This window comes from Macrotis lagotis, chromosome 4, assembly GCF_037893015.1.
Source record: "Macrotis lagotis isolate mMagLag1 chromosome 4, bilby.v1.9.chrom.fasta, whole genome shotgun sequence".
Classification (NCBI taxonomy): Eukaryota; Metazoa; Chordata; class Mammalia; order Peramelemorphia; family Peramelidae; genus Macrotis; species Macrotis lagotis.
In genome coordinates this window covers 98905670-98919939 of record NC_133661.1, presented here as the reverse complement: position 1 = coordinate 98919939, position 14270 = coordinate 98905670, and the positions used below count along the sequence as shown (strand labels likewise).

General features: G+C 38.1%; 1 protein-coding gene across 15 annotated transcripts in view; it reads left to right on the top strand.

Moving 5' to 3' along the window:
- The first annotated feature begins 2079 nt into the window (after nucleotides 1-2079).
- The window catches only part of TRUB1 (TruB pseudouridine synthase family member 1), a 63526-nt gene continuing 51335 nt past the window's right edge, over nucleotides 2080-14270 (top strand). The window contains exons 1-5 of one of the 15 annotated variants that reach the window (XM_074233583.1): nucleotides 2080-2235; nucleotides 8260-10500; nucleotides 11100-11182; nucleotides 11545-11755; nucleotides 12163-12834. The gene's annotated coding sequence lies outside the window, so the exon portion shown is untranslated. The other 14 variants (XM_074233582.1, XM_074233585.1, XM_074233589.1 and 11 more) reach the window with 14 other exon arrangements.

The window sequence follows — 14270 nt, the reverse complement described above, 5'->3', positions numbered from 1 at the left end:
AGTTTATTAATTGTACACAGCATATTTCAATTGCATGTATGTTCTCTTTATTCCCTAAATCTTTAAAATACAAAGAATTCTTAAGAATAATTGTCGCTAAAAAAATCCCTTCTTATGACTACAAGATTTTCTTCATGTTTCTCTTAAATTCCCAAAGTTAAATTTAAATTAGTTTTAAATCATTTTCTTTCCAAAAGCCTAAAAAGTTTGCTAATTCTTCTTATCTTCATCAGTGCAATTCTAACTTCTCAGTGCTCTCACTTATAAGAACTTTCTATCTTCACTGACCAACATTTCTTAATATTAGAACATTCTATGTTCTGGGAATAAGAGATTCCCCACAATTTGAGATATCAAAGTGATATGTACTAATTCTTTACCTTTACTGTTTATCATTACTCACTCACTCCAGATTCTTCCTAAATACATGATCCACATTCCAATCAGTGTAAAATATTAATTTCCTCTCATTCTAAAGCTAACTCACAAGTCTGTCCTGACTCCTATGACTCTGGAGGGGCCATAAGACATAAGAATCCAAACTCAAACACATTCTTTACAAACCCCTTAATTCAATTTACAGGTATCTTTAGATTAGCACATTATAGGATCAATAATAATATTAATAAAATTAACATTTACCTAGCAATCGCTTTCATATCAAACTTTTCACTTTATGGGGCTTATTACTTTTCTTATCAATTCATTGCCAAACATTGCAAAAAGTACCAATTTAATGCAATTTTAAATCACCCCAATCTCAGATAAACACATATCTCCCTATAGATTTACAGTTCTATACTTTCTTCTTTTCTCATAATGATTTGTACACCTTTTTCCAAAGTTCCCAAAATCCATCTTTGGTGTACAAAGTCAACCCTGCTCAGACCTTCTGTCTATATACTTTTACCACTTTTCTTACTTAACAAATGGTACAAAAGAAATCCCAGTCTCTAAGTCTGGATTTCCTTTCCCAGTACTTTCAGAATCTCTTACTCAAACTATACAACTCCCATTTTCCACCATTCCTTTTCATTAGCTTCCCCTGACCTCAAGTCACATCATTCCAAACTAGAGTCTCATAGTTCATACTACAGCTATGATTCCACTCTTCACAAAGCACCTTCCATTCCAAGGTTTTAATATGTAACATTTCTTGAATACAACTAAAATTTTGGAGAAGGCAGTCATTCAAAAATCCCCTAGCCCAAATAGAACATTCCCTGCCCCCCTTCTTCAGATAGAGTAAACTGAATACTTTACTAATTCTTCCTGAAGTAGCTCTCTCTCCTGTAAGGGGGAGGGAGGGGGAAACACTCTGGCAGCCCAGAATCAAGGAGGATAGTCCCTTGACCTCCTTAAAGTGGTCTAGGAGCAGGCTAAGAGGAGTAGTCTAGATCCGTCCCATCCCAGCTGGAACTTAAGATTAAATGATTGAGAGCGATAAGCAAAGCAGAAGCAAAGCCAGGTCCTAAAAGAAAATCAGGTTAACCTTGTTTCCTTATCTCATTCCCATAGTCAGTCATTCCAGACCTGCCGAAGGGTTCCCTTATCTCATTTCCAAACGTCAGTCCTTCCAGTACTGACCTCCTGAAGGGTTGGGGAACACCTTCCACCACAACCTCACTGATGACTGTAGCAGTGCCTCCACCTAGGCCCTTTGCCATCTTAGTCCAAATACAGAGCCACAGACTTGGTTACTTTAGATACCCCTCCAAGTATGTCTTGTGGCCTCTGCTGGGGATCCCGCATGAGCCCCCAAATGTTAAGGTCTGAGAAAAGTCCCCAATTACAGAACAGAGGCACTTGACACAATGGAGATGCAATAGCAAGGGTTTATTAAACTAGCTCGAGCTAGGACAGGGCTAGGATCCTGGAACCCCGAGTAAAGTGAGGAGAGACCTTATATATTGCTCAGTAGGGGATTTCCAAGCATCTGCTGGTTGTCTTGAGATAGTGTGGTGTGTTATCATTGAATGCAGGTCCTGGGGGAGGTTCCCCCATTGCATGGTCCGATAGATGACCCAGCAGAAACTTAGGAGGAGAATTTAGGCAAAAGTTCATAGGTTTCAGAACTCAGGGTCTTACAGGGGCATGTCATGGAATGGGTGGACCTCTTAGATTGTAACAGATTCTGAGTGAGAGCCTATGAAAATCCAAGAGAGAGAGGGGGAAAGAGTTTCTGAAGACCATTAATTACCTAATGTTCCAAGACCCCTTCGTGCCTCAGGCAAGGTGAGGTAACTGTATCTTATAAGGTGTATCTTGCAAGGTTCCTGAATAAAATGTACAGTTTTCTCTCATTCTAGCAGGTTTTTCCTTTTCATTCATTTATAACAATTTACTTCTTATAGCTGTCTCTAATTCTAGGTTTTAATTGGTAATTAGTATGTAATCAGAATATAAAATAGTAAAAAAATTAATTTTAGCATTTCTTGTTTAAGATTTACTTTGCTTCAAAAGTCCTTTATTCAGAATTAAAACAAAATCACAAGAAGTAATAAAGTTACAGATAATAATAATAAAGTTAGCTCTAGTGGGGAAAAATTTTTTTTTAAAGTTTAACAAAACATTCATATGTTTTTAAACTGCTGATAAGAAATAAAATACAAGACAGAGGGAAGAAAGAATCTAAAATACCTCTAGGCAAGACTCAATTCCAAATTTTAAACTTAAGTTTAAAAAAAAGATAGTCCTTTCTAAATTCAATTGTGCAATGACTGAAAAGATTGAAGCCTTAAGCAATTTGGAGAAATCAAATAATAGGTTGGAGAATTGTCTCTATTTTCTAGCCCATAAGCATAATACATGTTAAATAAGACAAATTTCAACCAATTTCACAATAGCAAATATGAATTGTTGTTGTATTTTTGGATAGAAGTTTTAAAATTTTAAGTACTGGGGTGGCTAGGTGGTGCAGTGGATAGAGCACCTGCCCTGGAGTCAGGAGTATTTGAGATCAAATCTGGGCTCAGACACTTAATAATTACCTAGCTGTGTGGCCTTGGGCAAGCCACTTAACCCCATTGCCTTGAAAAAAACCCTAAAATAAAAGCTTGAAAGACATTTAAATGTGTATAAATACATATATTTCCTATAAAATTTTTCTTTTTTATTATGTGTAATATATTTGCATTGCTGGGAACACAGGTTGCTAAAGAAATAAAGAATTTTCTTTCCCTTTGGAAAATGATCAAAGGATTGTTTTTAAACAATTATCTCTGCTAATGTAAAAAAATCAAAGTTAAGTAGTGCTTTCTTCTAAGTTGTTTCAAACCATAGCCATGAAAATCTATTATTTTATGATAGATTTGAGGTTTATTTCTTTTTTCTTTAACAACACAAATAACTGCAATAACAGTGCCCAATCTATTTAGATCACCAATGATCAGCCTGATAAAAGAAGTTCGTAGAGAAAGTTCAAGATGACCTTAAAAGGTACAGAATTTTATAATTGCACATGTATAACCTATATCTGATTGCTTATTATTTCAGGGAGGTGAGAGGGAGAGAGGAACTCAAAATAAAAATGTAAAAAAAATTAACTGCTAATAAGCAAAAAGGAGAAACTGATGGATTAACTAGATATACCAGGTATCTCATCAAATGTATATATAAAAGATTAATGTTTAAGAAATCTATGAAAAATAAATTTTTTAAAAAAAAGATGATTGATTTGACAAGCAAGCATTGTACAAGTTCCATTAGATTGATGAAGGAAGAAAAATGAAAGTGAAATTAACAGTCAGGAAACTACTACAGAGAAGTCATGAAAGTTTTGAACTAGGGTTCTCGCAGTGAGAATGTGTCAAAGAGTCAGGATATTCTGAGGTTGTTAATGGAAGGAAGTCAAGTAAATTTTTGTGCCTGAAGCTATGAGACCCCACTGATTATCTCTATAAGTATTTGTTTACCCTTTGTGAGGCATGATGTTAGTTAAGAACTGAGGGGTACAAAGACAGCTGAGTACAAGTTTTCAGGCTCACTAAAGAAATGATTTGGGAGTAGTTCAAGAGGTAGACTGAACAAAAAGGAGCTTATGAGGTATAACTTATAAGAATTCAAATAGTTGATAGAACCTTTTGTGTTGTGAGAGAGTGGAAAGGATGGAATAAAAAAGACAATGTAGTTTATAGGACTTAGTAATATAGGGAGCAAGGGAGGGAGAGGAATCAAAGCCATTTTTTTTAAGAGATGTTATAGTACAGGAGGCTTGTCTGAGGGTGGGAAGCTTATAAAAACAGTTGATAGCATTTACACAGTCAAGTCAATAAATATTTTAAGTATCTTCAGTATACTTCAAGCACTATGTTAAATATTAGATATACAAATTAAAAAAATGAAATAGTCCCTGCTTTGAAGAAGTTTACAATATAATGGAGGAAGACAACACATTAAAAAGAGACTGAAAAGGGGAAAGGGGAGAAAGTACCCAACAGAACCAGGATGATAAGTTCCAAAGGTAATATGGCTAGTGGGAAATGGGGAGAAGACAGTATTGAGTGTCCTCTTCAAATGGAGGCTCTAGAGTCCATGACCCTGTCCTCTAGTCAAAATGCTCAATCCAGAGGAATAGAGGGTACTGATGAGATATGAAAACCATCCAAATTCAATCTTGCAGGAAAATGAGACTTCCAAATCATAAATTTCCTATGAAGGGAAGACATCCAAAACAGAATTAAGACTATGATATGGCCATACTTCCCTAAGGAAAAAGGCAGGGTCAGAGGTTGATAGTGGGATTTGGAAGAAGGTACTACACCCAAGGAAACAGGAAGTTTAGAGTTGGAGTGACAGCAGCTTGGATGTCTTGACATTGGATTAGAGAGCATTAAGGATAGAATTTGAAGTTGCAGGACACAACCTCTAACCCATTGCAAGGGTGAGGAGGAAGACCCAGAAAGTTTGACTTCTCAATGTCAAGAACTTTCAAGGGATTCCTTGTCACACTCTCACTTCTCAGGAAAAAGGGGTTGAACAGCTGTCTAGAACTAGTGTCAGGCTGAGAGGAAATCTGCCACCCATGATTGACCCACAGCTGACCTAAGTACTTGATTGTTAAAAAACCCCCCAACAAAATATGAAGTTTCCAAAAGATTGTTTTTTATTTGGAGGAAAAAGGTGGACAGTGTTCTCAGCAGTGATCTCATGATGTCCTAGGACTCTGGCCCACCCCATAGGGATGGTTCTTCCTACTTCACCCCCAAGAAAGTGAGGCTGATAACTTAGCCCAGCATCCCCTCACTCAAATTCAATTCATATGTACTTTTTCCTCCCCAAAATAAAATATTGGCAATGCCTACATGTAAGAATTGGAAAGAAAAATTGATGATAGAACAAGAGTCAAATAAATTAGAGGAGAATATGATATTGCAGAAAAGCTAAGGAAGAAGACTGCATGATGAAGAAAGGGTAGTCAATAAGCATAAATGGTGTTGAAAGGTCAAGGAAATTAAGAAGTAGAATAAGTCATAGTATGTGATAATTGAGAAATAACAAATCCACAGTTTGCATAAGGGGTAGAGAAAGATTCCATAATACTCATTATGATGATGACATTTTAGGCAAGATAACTAGATGATGAAGTGACTAGACTATTCAATCTGGAGTTGGGAAAAACTGAGTTCAAATCTGGTGTCAGACATTTGCTATCTATGTAACTCTGGACAAGTCACAACCTTTGTCTCAATTGCTGCAACTGAAATGGAGAAAGTAATAACACTTGCCTCCCAAGGTTGTTATGAGGATTAAATAATAAAAGAATTGTAATATACTTACTACAGTATCTGAAACATTGTAGATACTCAATAAATTATCTTCTTTTCAGGAACTGTTAACATTTTTTTGCATGTCACAGAGTCTTTTGAAGATCTGGTAAACACTATGGACCCCTTCTCAGAATAATGTTTTTAAATATATAAAACAAAATACATAGGTATTGCAAAGGAAATATACTGTAATAGTTATTTAGCATTCATCAACTCCAGGTTCAGAATCTCTATTTTAGGAAAAGTCTTGTTTTGAATGTAATACTATTGAGCAGGGATAGAGTTAATACTTTTAACTAAGAATGTTAAACTTGGCATGTAACTTAAAAAATTATTCTGCTGCTACTTTTGTTGTAGTCAAAGAAATGGAAACAAGATTACTCATTAATTGAGAAATGGCTGAAAAATGAAGTGACTAGAATCAGAGGAATAATTTATACACTATAAATTTATACACTACAGCAATATAAAGAAAAACAATTTGGAAATACTTAAAAATTGTAATAAGTGCAGTGGCACATGTGTAGAAGGAAACCTTTTTTGGATGGGTTAAATGTATGGATTTGTTGAGAGAGTCAGAGCTAAAGAGAGTCAGAGAGAGAGAGAGAGAGAGAGATAAAGAGAGATAGAGATAGAGAGACAGATAGAGATAAAGAGTCATTGAAGCATCTTTAAAAATGTACAAAAGGAATTTCAGAAGTCATAGACCTGTAGGACAGTACTGAAAACAGGTTGACTTCTCAATATCAAGAACTTTCAAGGGATTCCTTGTCATACTCTCACCTCTCAGGAAAAAGGGGTTGAACAGCTGTCTAGAACTAGTGTCAGGCTGAGAGGAAATCTGCCACCCATGACTGACCCACAACTGACCTAAGTACCTGAGTGTAAACACACACACACACACACACACACACACACACACACACACACACATATATGATGATGATGATGATGATGATGATGATGTTTGTTCTTCATTCTCAAAGAAGATCATGACATCAGGGTGGTTGATGCTATGACGTGCATGTGAATTGAATTTGAGTGAGGGGATGCTGGGCTAAGTTATCAGCCTCACTTTCTCCTTGGAGTCATCTGGGTCTAGTGGCCAGATATGAATCAATATTATTTGAGATGGAACTGGATCAGAGGCAGAGTTAAGTGATATGCATATACTTGTACACATATTTTTAATTTACATTTTTATTTATTTATACATTACTAAAATAGTCTTATAAAAATATAATCCTCCCTCCCAAGAAAAAAATAAAAGCATCACAAGAAATAAAGTGAAAGAAAGAGGGAAAATGTGCTTCAATCTATGTTCAGATACCATCAGTTCTGTTTCTGGGGTGAATTGCATTATTTATCATAAGTCCATCAGAGAAGTTACTTCCATATTTTTTCCTAACAGTTGCTATTGCTGATTGTAATTCCTTCTATCCATTCCTCCCCACTTCGACTCATTCTATTTTGTCTCTCACTCTGACCCTCTTCAAAAGTGTGCTATGGGTAAGAGTGGCACAGCAGACAGAACTCTGGTCCTGGGACCAGGAGGCCCTGAGCCTACATTCCATCCCAGATGCCCAGCAATCACTCAGCCATCTCAATCTGGGAAAGTCCACCAAACCCCACCACCTTGCAAAAAAGCAAAAAAAAAGTGTCTACATCTACCCTCTCCTCTATCACCTACACAATCCCTCTGTCCCCTTTCTCCAGTCCCTTTCTCCTCCTTTTTCCTCTAGGGTAAAAGATTTCTATTCCCTATTAAGTGTGTATGTTTTTTCCCTCTCTGAGCCATTTCAGATGAGAATGAAGTCTCACTCATTTCCCCTCACCTTCCCCTTCCACTCTATTGCAAAAGCTTTTTCTTGACTCTTTTACATAAAATATCTTAGCCCATTCTACTTCTCCTTTCCCTTTTTCCCAGTACATTCCCTTTTTGCCCATTGACTCCTTCTTCACAATATTGTATATCTTCATATTCAGCTCCCTCCTGTGCCTTGTCTATATATACTCCTTCTAACTCTTTTATTAAATGAGGAGTTCCATATGAGTATTATTAGTACCATCTTTCCATGCAGGAATACACACAGTTCATCATTAAATCCCTCATAATTTGCCCTTCCTGTCCACCCTCTCTATGCTTCACTTAAGATCAAACTTTCTGTTTAGCTCTGGCCATTTTAACAGGAACTTGTGAAATTCCCTTATTTCACTGAATGTCCATCTTTCCCCTGGGAAAGAATGTTCAGTTTTGCTGGGTATTTGATTCTCAGTTGCATTCCAAGCTTTTTTGCCTTCTGGAATATTATATTCCAAGCCCTTTGAGTCCTTAATGTGGATGTAGCTAAGTACTGTGTTATCCTGACTGTAGTTCCATGATATTTGAATTATTTCTTTCTGGGTGCTTGTAATATTTTCTCTTTGACTTGGGAGTTCTGGAATTTAGCTATAATATTCCTGAGTTGTTTTTATTTATTTATTTTTTTAGATCTCTTTCAGGAGGAGATTGGTGGATTCTGTCAATCTCTATTTTACCCTCCTCTAGGATATCAGGACAATTCTTCTGTAGAAATTCTTTAAAAATGAAGTCAAGGCTCTTTTCCTGTTCATGACTTTCAGGTAGCCTAATAATTTTTAAATTGTGTCTTCTGCATCTGTTCTTCAGGTCTCATTGAGATATTTCATATTTTCTTCCAGTTTTTCATCTTTTGATATTTTTTATTGTTTCTTGATCCCTCACAAAGTCATCGGCTTCCCTTCTACATTTGAAGGAGTTGTTTTCTTAAAGAGCTTTCTTCTCTCCTTTTCTATCTGTCTGATTTTGCTTTTTAAGGTATTCTCCTCATTAACTTTTTGGATTGTTTTTTCCATTTGACCTATACTGGTTTTTAACATGTTTTCTTCAGCATTTTTTTGTATCTCCTTGACTAAATTGCTTTGGTTTTCATGTTTTTCCTGCACTGCTCTTATTTTTCTTTCAAATTTTTCCTCTACCTCCCTTACTTGACTTTCAAAATCTTTTTTGAGCTCTGCCGAAGCTTGAGCCCAATTCCTATTTTTCTTGGAGGCTTTGAATACAGAAGCTTGGACTTGTCATCTTCTGAGTGTGTGTTTTGATCCTCCATGGGATCAAAGTGATTGTCTATGGTTTTTTTCCTATTTTCTCATTTCCCCAGCCTATGTCCTGGTATTGAGGTGCTTCCCAATCTTTTGAGTGTTATTGGGACCCTCACCCCCACCAAGGGACTCATTTCTTTCAATGTCTTATGAGAGGTTCTGACTGCATTCCTGCCTGTGCTCTGCTCTGTGGATGATCACAAGCACTCCATTTTGCCCTGGAGCTGTGAGGAGAGTCCCTGCTCTATGACAATGGGGGGCCCCCAGACTGTGACACAGAGTCCTTTCCCAGGGATAGAGTAGAGTCTTCGACAGTCTCCCCCCACCCCTTACCTTTCATGGGTTGAGTACTCTGGTATTAGCTGCCCGGCAGCTCTCTGTTGGGTGGCTCTGCAGGCCTGCTTCTGTTTCTTGGGATCTGGTCTACACTGAGGGCCACTATGGCCTGGACAGAGGTTTCACCTCTGGATCTTCCAAGTTGTGCTTGGTGTTCTCTGGGTTGGGAGATCTGGAAACTATTTCTGCTGCCAGGAACCAGTGCCCCAAGGGACCCAGGCACCCACAGGCTGTTCCTAGAAGGCTGGAGTTCCTTTGCTTCACTGTGGTAATCCTGGCTGTGCTACTGCCCCCTCCAACTCCATGGAACCGAGCCTTCCCACACTCTTCCAAGTTGCTTTTGGGTGGAGAATTGCCTCACTGGATCTTTCTGTGGGTTCTGTCTCTAGAAAATTTAGTTAGAATCATAATTTTAAGGTTTTTAGAATATTTTGGAAGAGAGCTAAGAAATCCTCACACTGCCATCTTGGCTCCACCTCCTCCCCATTTACACATAGTTTAAAAGTACATTGTAAGTTATTTTTGATTTCACATAATCTTTGTGGTAGTTATTTGGTTAAAGAAAAAAAATTGTTTTTGCCTTTTGAAAAGTTCTATATTGCTCTCAAAAGAAGAATTTTAGAGAATTTATCCTCTTTGTCTTTTGTTAGAAGTAAATGGGGAGGGGCGGCTAGGTGGCGCAGTGGATAAAGCACCGGCCCTGGAGTCAGGAGTACCTGGGTTCAAATCCGCTCTCAGACACTTAATAATTACCTAGCTGTGTGGCCTTGGGCAAGCCACTTAACCCCATTTGCCTTGCAAAAAAATAAAACACCCTAAAAAAAAAGAAGTAAATGGGGGGAAAGACTTCGAATTTCTATTTTTAGGGCTGGTTCTTGTACTTCGTTATCCAAGAAGATAAAAGTGACATCACTATGTTTGAGACAAATTACAGTGTGCCCAATATGAGCTCAGAATGCTCTACCACAAGTTGGGCACAAATAATCCATGTAAAACACTTGTGGTGGTGTTATAAATGAATGAAAAGAAAAACCTGCTAGAGTGAGAGAAAATTGTACATTTTATTCACAAACCTTGCAAGATACACCTTACAAGATACAGTACCTCAATCCTAGGTGTGAGGCACACCTTTCCCCTCCCTCTTGGATGTTCATAGGCTCTCAGAGCTTGAGTTACAATCTAAAAGGTTCACCCATTCCATGATATGCCCCTAATATGATCCCTCCCCCCATCATCCAATGCATGATATGCTAAAGAACCCCAATTATCACAGGGGGTATGTGGGTTAATCTTCAATTACCTACTTGTGCAAACTCAATAGCATTAGATCAAGATCTCTAAGTCACTCTTGATGGGTTGAGAACTGGTTTGGGGTTTTGGTATCACTGGAACGGGAGTAGGAAAACTCTCCCAGTCTTGTGATTGGCTGGGCCATTCCCCCTTTGTAATGGATTCCCTAAGGCTCCCCTCCACACCTTGTGAAGACCAACACCCTACATTTCTCACAAGTAGGCACTCTAAACTTATGTATGTCACATTTCCTGTTTCAATTACACCTTCCTCATAGAGTGCAGCCCCCTCACTGATGAGGACATGCCATGCTGGGAGGTCCTGTGCCAATGTCTCCTAAGTTGTACAGTCAATTCTAAAGTTCTTCAATGAGACTTTTAAGGTGTCTCAGTATTGCTTCTTCTGACCCCCTTGTGAGTGCTTGCCCTGTGTAACTTCTCCATAAATTAGTTTTTTTTAGCAAGCATACATCTGGCATTCTAACAATGTGTCCTGCCTGTCATAGTTGCACTCTGCAATAATGTTGGAATGCTAGGCAGTTTAGCTCAAGAAAGGACCTCAATATCTGGTATCTTTTCTGGTCAGGTGATCTTCAGAATCTTCCTAAGACAATTTAAATGGAAGTGATTCAGTTGACATGGCGCTGGTAGACTGTCCAGGTTTCACAGGTATATAGCAATGAGAAAACCCAATAGCTCTGTAGACCTTCAGTTTGGTAGTCAGTCTAATACCTCTTCTCTCCCATACTTTCTTTTTTTTTTAAGAAAGATTTTATTTATTTTGAGTTTTACAGTTTTTCCCCCCTATTCTTGCTTCTCCCCCTCCCACAGAAGGCGATCTGTTAGTCTTTACATTGTTTCCATGATTTACATTGATCTAATTTGAATGTGATGAGAGAGAAATCATATCCTTAAGGAAGAAAAATAAAGTATAAGAGATAGCTAAATTACATAAGATAATGGATTTCCCCCCCCCTAAATTGAACATAATAGTCTTTGTTCAAACTCCACAATTCTTTCTCTGGATACAGATGATAATCTCCCTCAGAGATACCCTCAAATTGTGCCTGATTTGCACTGATGGAATGAGCAGGTCCATCAAGGTTGATCATCACCCCCATGTTGCTGTTATGTCCCATACTTTCTTTTGGAGCTTCCCAAATACTGAGCTAGCTCTTGCAATGCTAGTGTCAACCTCATTGTCAACACAACATGTGCCTCTTTGGAAAGGACATTGCCAAGGTAAGTGAACTTGTCTGCAGTGTTCAAAACTTTTTCATTTGTTGTAATTGATGGTTCCACATATGGATGGTGTGGTGCTGGCTGATGGAGCACCTGTGTTTTCTTGGTGTTAATTGTTAGACCAAAATTGGCACAAGCAGCAGAAAATCAATCCATATTTTGTCTATCTCAGGTTCAGAGGCTGCACTGAGTGCACAGTCATCTGCCAACAGATCATACACCAATACTCTTTCCACTTTAGTCTTAGCTTGTAGTCTTTTCAAGCTAAAGAATTTGCCATCAGTGCAGTGGCTGACTTTGAGGCCTTATTCATCCTCTGTGAAGGTGTTTGATAACATGGCTGAAAATATCATGTTAAAAAGTATGGGAGCAAGGACACATCTTTGTTTCACTTCTTTTTGTGACAGGGAAATCCACTCTCCAGAACCTGGGCGTGCATGCCATCATGGAACTGATGTACAATACTGATGAACTTCTCTGGGAAACCAAATTTTGATATAATTTTCCATAAAACCTTGCAATTGATGGTATTAAAGGCCTTGGTCAGATCTACAAATGTTGTATACAGGTTTCTGGTCCTCAACTGATGGTATCAAGGCCTTGGTCAGATCTACAAATGTTGTATACAGGCTTCTTCTGGTCCTGGCATTTTTCCTGGAGTTGTCGAGTAGTAAAGACCATTTTGAATGTTCCTCTACCCTTTCTGAAGTCACACTGGTTCTCAAGAACCAACTTTCAGGTGAAGGATCAACCTATTGAGAAGGATTCTGGCAAGAATCTTACTAGCAGTGACTAAAAGAGAAATACCCCTGTGATTGTCACAGGACAATCTATTCCCTATATGTTTTTAGAGATGGATGATGAAGGCATCCTTGAATTCTTGGGATATAACTTCTTCATGCCATAATACCTGGAAAATTTCAGTCAGTTTTTGGATGAGCAATGGACCCCCCCCTCCAAGATCTCAGCTGGAATAGAATTATTACCAGGTGCTTTGCCATTTGAAAGGAGTCTATTGGCATTCAAAGCCTCTTCTTCAGTTGGAACTTCAGCTAAGGATTGATTGAATTCAACTTGAGGTAAGTGGTCATGAGTTATGCATTGATTGATGATGATAGTCTATTAAGAACACTATGGAAATGTTCAGCTCATCCATCTCTCTAGGATCAAGTCCCTATTGTTAATTAATGTAGATCCATCAGCATTGAGTAGTTGAAATACATCATATATCTTTGGCCCATAAATAGTTTTCAGGGCATCATAAAAGCATTTTGGTTTGTTATTGTCTTAAAAAACTGAGTTTCATCTGCCTTCTTAATGATCCAAGAGTCCTTCATCTCTCTAAGCTTCACTTGGACTTTACTTTTAATGCAATTTTATTTTACTTTTAATAGAATTAAATGCTGCCTTCTTAGAAATTGATGAATTTCCTGTGGAGTTCTCATTTTTCATTTAGCAATGTCTATATTTCCCCATCATTTTCATCAAACCAGTCTTGGTGCTTGTAAGTATTCTGGCCTAGATGAGCAAATGTAATGCTGTATACCAGATCTAAAAGCTGCCTATTCCTTTTATGTTCCACTATTGCCAACTGTGTGTTGGCTGTTTTCTTTTTTCTTTTTTTTTCTTAAAGATATTATTTGAGTTTACAATTTCCCCCCCAATCTTACTTCCCTCCCCCCACCCCCTCCCCATGGAAAGCAATCAGTCTTTACTTTGTTTCTATGTTGTACATTGATCCAAATTGAGTGCGATGAGAGAGAAATCATATCCTTAAGGAAGAGACAAGAAGTCTAAGAGGTAACAAGATCAGACAATAAGATATCTGTTTTTTTTTCTAAATTAAAGGGAATAGTCCTTGAACTTTGTTCAAACTCCACGGCTCTTTATCTGAATACAGATGGCACTCTCCTTTGCAGACAGCCCAAAAATGTTCCTGATTGTTGCACTGAGCGAGTCCTTCAAGGTTGATCATCACCCCCATGTTGCTGTTAGGGTATACAGTGTTTTTCTGGTTCTGCTCATCTCACTTAGCATCAGTTCATGCAAATCCCTCCAGGCTTCCCTGAATTCCCATCCCTCCTGGTTTCTAATAGAACAATAGTGTTCCATGACATACACATACCACAGTTTGCTAAGCCATTCCCCAATTGAAGGACATTTACTTGATTTCCAATTCTTTGCCACCACAAATAGGGCTGCTATAGATATTTTTGTACAAGTGATGTTTTTACCCTTTTTCCTCATCTCTTCAGGGTATCAGTAGTGGTATTGCTGGGTCAAAGGGTATGCTCATTTTTATTGCCCTTTGGGCATAGTTCCAAATTTCTCTCCAGAAAGGTTGGATGAGTTCACAGCTCCACCAACAGTGTAATAGTGTCCCAGATTTCCCACAACCCTTTCATGTGTTGGCTGCTTTCCTTCCAAATTAACAGCAAACTGTTCCCACTCAGAGAGACACTGATCTCTTGACATTAATTCCACTAGGATTCATTTTGCTTTGGGGCTGCCACTT